The 7554-nt window shown below is 31.9% G+C and overlaps 1 long non-coding RNA gene across 1 annotated transcript; it reads left to right on the plus strand.

Moving 5' to 3' along the window:
* The first annotated feature begins 4239 nt into the window (after window positions 1–4239).
* On the plus strand, window positions 4240–6320 carry LOC140875815 (uncharacterized). The gene is made up of 3 exons (XR_012148600.1): window positions 4240–4481; window positions 5471–5571; window positions 5690–6320. It is a non-coding gene; the product is annotated as an uncharacterized lncRNA (long non-coding RNA).
* The last annotated feature ends 1234 nt before the right edge of the window (window positions 6321–7554 follow it).

Consider the following 7554-nt stretch of genomic DNA (forward strand, 5'->3'; position numbering starts at 1 on the left):
ACAAAAAAATTTGCCAAGCATCATATTTTTTAGTAGAAAGATGGTGCAACCTTACCCTCAAACTGTTCAACACTTCTCACGGAAGCATGGTGAAACGAGCGACCGACGAGCTTCGAAGCTGAGGAATACTCCAACCAAGGCTGTGCGAAGGAGGATTGAGGAATTTTTGGTGGTTCGTGCATAGGAATGGTGAATGGAGTGAGAGGCGAGCTTCGAAGCTCAGAAATTCGTCAATCTCAGTTCTGCGTATACGGGCATTTAGGGCTTAGGATTTGGGAATGGGTTTTTCTAGGCGTGAAGAAGGGATTTCTGCTATTGCCGTTAATCAAATCAATAGAAATACTAACGCGGTAAAATAGAGTGAAGGTTTGGGACTAAATTGAGCCACAAAATTGATTTGAGACTAAACCGGGAGACACCCAAAAAACATGGGACTAAACCGAGAATTTTTCCCAAATTTCATGGACTTTAACATACTTTTTTGCGATATTTTATACACATTTGTAAAAATTTTCATTGAATTAGATGGATTTTTTTAATCTTCCATTATCTCTTGTTTTTCAAATATAATTTTTAATAGTAATATGATAGTTTACATAATAACTGAAAATACAAAAAATAAAAATAAAATTTTATTCAAATAGTTAATAAAAAAATAAATTTTGTTTATGAAATAATTTATTAATGACTTTCGATTTTATAGGCCAACAAAAGTTTATGTTTTTTCGTAAATTTTACTAAAAAAAACTCACGATTATAATCTGTCTTCGATTTCAAACTATTGTAAAAAAATCAATGAATTATTATTAATTTATAAAGCAACTTGATCGGCCAAAGCGCAAAAAAAAATCTAAAGACGAAAAGAAAGAATTAGTGAAAATAATTAAATATATTTTTTTTAAAAAAACGAGAGAAAATGATAGGGATGAGAGAAAATGAGAGAGTGGGATAGAGATGAAATGAGAGAGTGGTGGGAGAGGAAAAAAAATAAAAAATGCAAAAATTCACGTGAGACGATTTCACGGATTAATTTTGCGAGACAGGTCTATTATTTGGGTTATCCATAAAAAATATTATTTTTCATGTCAAAAATATTATTTCTTATTGTAAACATGAGTATGGTTAACTCATCTTACGGATAAAGATCCGTGAAACCGTCTCACAAGAGAACTACTCGAGCAAAAAAATTCTACCTAAGTTTTAGAAATCCATCCAAAGCTTTATATTGGATCAAAGACAATTGTTGATATAATTTATTATTGTACTTTATGTTTTAATGTCTTTATATTGATGAATTATACGGAATTGATAAAAGTCAATTGAAATTTTGAATAGATGTAGATTTTATGTTTTTTTTGCTCATGATTATAATATGGCTTCGATTTCAAACTATTGTACAAAAATAAATGAGTTATTATTAATTTATAAAGTACCTTGATCGGCCAAAGCGGGGAAAAAAAATCTAAAGACGAAATGAAAGAATTGATGCAAATAATTAAATATATATTTTTAAAAAATGAGAGAGAATGAGATAAAGACGAGAGAAGATGAGAGAGTGATATAGAGATGAAATGAGACAATGGTGGGAGAGGAAAATAAATAAAAAACAAAAACAAAAAAAAATGTGAGACGGTCTCACGGATTATTTTGTGAGACGCGTCTATTATTTGGGTTATATATAAAAAATATTATTTTTATGTCAAAAATATTACTTATTATTGTAAATATGGGTTGGATTGACTCGTCTCATGGATAAAGATCCGTGAGACCATTTCACAAGAGAACTAATCGAGCAAAAAAATTGTGCCTGAGTTTTAGAAATACATCCAAATCTTTATGTTGGATCAGAGATAATTATTGATATAATTTATTTTTGTACTTTATGTTTTAATGTTTTTGTGTTAGTGATTTATATGGAGTTGTTAAAAGTCAATTGAAATTTTGAATATATACATGTAGTGTTTGAAAGAGCTTCTAAAAAGCAGTTTTCAGCTTTTTCTTCACAAAATTTCACACTAGACTTTTAAAAACTCTACAAAAGTCTATTTTAAATATCGCTAGATTTTTATAAAATATGAAAATTATATGATTGTCACTTAGCAGGTGGAGCAGGAAATCTTAACTTTTTTAAAAACAATATGTATATACATCAAAAGGAAATTCAATATTCAATAATAACGATAATAAAATTTCGCAAGTATATTGAAAATAACCATGATCATCATACCTACATCGTTATCAGTCACACATACGCTAGTCATATGAGGAGCGAGGTCGGTGATCAATAATGTTCATGATACGCATTTCTATCATTCGATTCGTAATTGTTTAGTGCAAAACAATAATCAAAAGTAATTTTTTAGAAAATACTTATGAATTTGGAAAATACAAGTTTTCATGCTTCATTTACAGAGACTCGCAATTTAAAACATAAACTAACTTACCAAATGTTACCTAAGGCCCTATAGGTTTTGGTGATATTTGAAATGCGACAATACTTTAAAATGTAACGTTTTTTCATTACCCGAAAATCATATATGATATCAAATTTGAGTTTCATCTGTGTATAAAGATTTTCGTTTGGTATCAAAAGCCAAAACAGAAAAGCATTTTTTTTAAACTAAAAAAATGTTTTTTTTAGTTTATAAGGTGTTTGGATGGTCATTTAAGTGCTTAAAAACACTTTTTAAAGTTAAATTTAGAGTTTTTCAAAGGCCCAAAATTAGAGTTTAAAAAAACATTTTTTTAAAAAAATCTATGAAATCCAAACGGGCTCAAAATAATATAGTGGTTGGGTTGAATCATTTTTGGCGAGACAACCCGCCTAATGGTGTGTCGCAACTCGGCCAATCCAACTCGCAAAATTACATATAAAATCGTCTATGTCTATAGTGTCGGTCCTCCTGCATGCTACTTAAAACATGTGTATTGGGTCGGTGTTACCCAACTCACCAAAAGATGCACTAGCCCATCCTACTTGCCCAGCCAGCCACTTTTGATATATATATTTTTATATCTTTTTGATTTGATATGAAAATTCGGTGCAAGTCACTTTTGACATATATATTTTTATTGATATGAAAATTTGGTGCAAATCGATGATCAGACTTATTCTCATGTTTGTATCTCTTTATTTACTCAATCGAGGGACATTCATCAATCCTCCAATGAATTAGTAACTTTTATCTCTCAATCTAATAAGTATGTATCTCATGAGATTTGGTCAGCTCAATCATCTATGTATTGAAAAAGAATACTTTCGACAATAAAAAAATAACATTTTTTCGTGAGACGAGTCGGATATACATCTTATAAATTTTATTTGCGAGACAAATTCATATAAGTTTTTTTTGTGTTAAATGATATAAAAGGCAAGGGTTGGGCCTCACAATTATCATTCACAAACTCATATGAGATCGTTTGCACAAGAAATCTATTATCACTATTATTATTATTATTATTATTATTATTATCTATATTTATACTATATATTAAGGTTGATGCCCTTAGAGATCCAACTCTACGACACCAAATTACTTTTAAAAAATAGCACAAACAATTTAGAAAATAACATTTATTTAATTGAAAAAATTTAATAAATGCATAATTTATTCGTAACTACTACATATTCAAAAATGAAAAATTTATATATTATATCAATAACTTACATATTTAATATAATTTCACAATTATCATGCAAATTAAAAATAATACCTATTATAAAATACAAAAAAATAAAATAAAAACTAAACACAAACACAAAACTGTGTGAACATATATATATAATAAAAATACTCCATTGTTTAATTTTTTTATAGAACAAACACATCCACATCGTACGTCACATGATCAACTACTTACTAGTTTGGATAATCACATAATTATTTTTAGCTCGTCGGTCTAAAACTAAGATTAACTTAGATTTCAAGAGATTTATATATGTTCACGAAAACTTATGCGCGACATTCGTATCAATTTTATGAAACAAATTTTCTATTTAAGTCTATGACAAAATAATATTAATTTTTAACACAATTTTTTTTGGTTATTATAAATAATATGAGTAGGTTAACTATCTCACTTACCTACCCATATATTTCAATGATTTCATGGCATGAGCATGTGACTGAACTTGTCAAATGATTCACATCACACATAATAAATTTATTTATTATATTTTGAAATTAGAAGGCCATTTTGGTAAATTAGAAGAACGATCGTCGTGGATTCGGAAAAAAAGAAAGAATCAATATTTCGGTTATTGCCTCCATGATGAACGATTCGATTCTGTAGCGTTCGCTACTGGCTTTGAAGCGGCGAGCATCCCTAGTGGCCGGGAAATCAGCGACGGCGGTTTTACTAGTCCCGTGGTGAAATTGGGCGGAGATATCGGTGGCGGACTCAGGTCCCTGATCATCTATATTTTATGGACTTATCTCCGGTGCAAATCCATCGTTCCTCCACCGAAGAAAATGAGTGGGGTATTCCCGCTTCTCTCCTCCTCTGTTGTTTTGGCCGGTTATTATCATCTTGCCGTTAGGTTTCCCTTGTATTTTAATCGAATTCTGAATCTATGTTTTTTTTACTTTAGTGTTTTTTTACCGTTTGATTAAATCTGTAATCTTCGTAAAATTTTACAATTGACATTTGACATAATTGATTTTGAGCCGCGGATCGAAGTTAAGAACGATTACTTTGTTTATGAAATTTCAATCATAGGGCTTATTGTGGACAGTCGAATTCTGAGTATTCTTTTTAATAACCAGCATTTTTGTTTATTATTTTTTGGACTATGGATGGTTTTTCTTTTTTCAGTTTTATTTGCAGCTTATGAAGAATGATATTTTGTTTATAAAGAAAATATTATAATGAAATAGATACCTGCAACATTGCGCGCACACACAACACACACACACAATGAATTTTTAATAGACAAAAGTAGGCAACTGTAAGTTTTATAGTTAATTTATGGTGTTATATTGAGCCAACTCGGACGTGGATGGCTGGTGATGACAAAGTGAGAGATGATAGTTATGTCTATTAAGATGGTTTAACTGTTTGCTCAATCTCGAGTGATCCTCAACCGAGTTGGTCTCGCTACAAAGCTTGTACCCTCCATTGTTGATCAGCGAAGATAAGTTTCATACCATTACCAGCATATAGAATATGTCTTCCCAAGAATTTAGGGAGTAGACCAAAACCTGCTGCTGCAAATGAATGGTACATTGCGAATTTATATTTATATGCCAATAGTAAATATTAAATAGGTGTCGTGGAATAATATGTGAGGAGAATCTGATTCTTGAAGCATTTCAAGTGTGACAAGGTTTGATGATGCTATGCAAGCGCTGCTGAGCTTTAAATTGCTGTTTAATGATTGGTTAATCTAGGCTGTCAATCTATACAAAGTTTCGTGATATAGATTCAATCTATGGTTAGTATTTGATTCTGTAATGTTTTTTTTTTGAAGAAACTGATGGATTTGTGGTACCAAGCTTGGAAATTGAAGATGCCGATGAAAACAAAACCGATTCCCCTAATGCTGACAACTCTAAACTGTCTATAGTCGAGGTAATGCAGGAGCTTTTAGTTAATATTCTAATAGCTTCTCTTTTCATTCGGGTTCCGGAGACACTCAGGCTGGTCGAAATGGATCACAAATAATGTTTGACATGCTTCAACATGCCAGAAAAGAGGAGGATATACACCTTGGAGACCATGGAACGCCACCAACTCAATCAAAAGAACAAGAACTTAATTCATCTGGCCGCAAGCAAAGGTTTAAGCAGAAACTCAAGGAGGCCGATAGACGACGCACAGGAAGTGGGCACGAGAATAAGGTGGATAATTTAAGGGAGCTTGTTGGTGGTAAGAAAATCCCCTTGATTTCATCAAAAGAGGTTTCTCCTGGGGAATGGCTTGATCCACATTGCCAAGAGTCCGAGTTCGAGAAGAACCACCGACATTAAGTTGTCGTTTACCAGGTTTAATATAGCTGCTGGCTTATCTTTAATCTATTCCTTTGCCTAAGTCAACTCTCCCTCTCTCCCATCTCCCAGTCTCGGAAGCCCGTTAAATACTATGCAAAGTTTATGTAAAGCCGATAAATTTTATCCCCTTTAACAGAGCTCAAGCCCAAAAGGTCGGTTTAAAGTGGATGGAGAGTTTCTCGAAATGTACAATTATACAATTTAGTTTAATGAGAAGCCAATGTAAGATGATAATATTGGTCAATACTAGTTGAGAAATGAGAATGTAATGCCTACAGCAATTCATCTCCGACCATTTTCATGCACGCATTTGGACATTACTGTAACCTATATGGCGATTACAAGTAAATTTTTTTTTTTATAGATCATGATATCAATATTAATCAAGACAATTTCACGATATTTATCACCTGTTATATTAGTAAGAGTCAATATCCTGGAAAATTTACCAGCTCTTGATTATTTAAGGTGGATTTCTTATCCGAGAGATTCTTATGGAATCTAATTCAAAAGTTAAAGCTTTTCAAATAACTCATTCAGATTCTTCTACACTTAGGCACCGCTTGGTTCATGAATTGGATGATTATGGATGAATAATATAAAGATAATAAGTCAATATTCTTGGATTATATAATGATAAATGACATTAATCCTTGAAAAAACTTACGTCAAACATTAAATAAAGAATGAATGAGTAATCAATCGATGTGTTATCCTTCACACCAAGCGATGCCTAATAGTTTGGTTATTGATGACTATAAAAGTTTATAATCGGAAACAAACTCTCCATGCTCGATTGGTTATCATAAAATATATAATCTTCACAAACATGATGATAGAGAATACGAATTTAGTAATAAAAAATGTGATGACCAAAAATAAAAAAAAATTGTATCATCTTGTTGCCTCATAGTATGTAACTTACCGTAAAATATAAAAATCAACTCATCAAAATGCAATTACGTACATAGGACGATATGCATAGGGAGTTATCTAATTTTTCTGCTGTTTTGCTTGACGTTGATGCGGGGTTTAACGATGTGAATGGCCGTGTTAGCGTTGGAGCAGTAATTCGGGATCGCCGAGGCAATATTTGTGTTGCTTCGGAGATTCGATATATAGGGACGGTAGTTGTTGTTGAATTATTAACAATTTTATCATAGCCCGATGCCTGCAACTAAGAGATTTTGCGAATGTCGGGGTGTTATCTGACTCTTCGATAGCGTCCAAGCAGTGACTTCACATACAGAAAATCTTAGCCTGGAAGGCAGCCTTGTTTCAAATGTATTATAAAATTTTAATTTGGGTTGTTTCCTCCTCTTTGTTATACCAGTGTAAACTCAAAGAAGGTAACACATCCTCTTGCGCAATTTACGAACTCTAATCCCTGACCTATGTCATGATATGATGAAAGTTATTTATCTTATAGCTTCGAATGAATTATTTAATGAATAGATTGATTTGATGTTGGAATAATTGGTGTTGGAATAATTGGACTATTATGTATTGGGCTTTTCCATTTGTGTGTATGGAAATTGGGCTTGTAAGTATGTGGATGGTTATG

This window comes from Henckelia pumila, chromosome 1 (assembly GCF_033568475.1).
Source record: "Henckelia pumila isolate YLH828 chromosome 1, ASM3356847v2, whole genome shotgun sequence".
NCBI lineage: Eukaryota > Viridiplantae > Streptophyta > Magnoliopsida > Lamiales > Gesneriaceae > Henckelia > Henckelia pumila.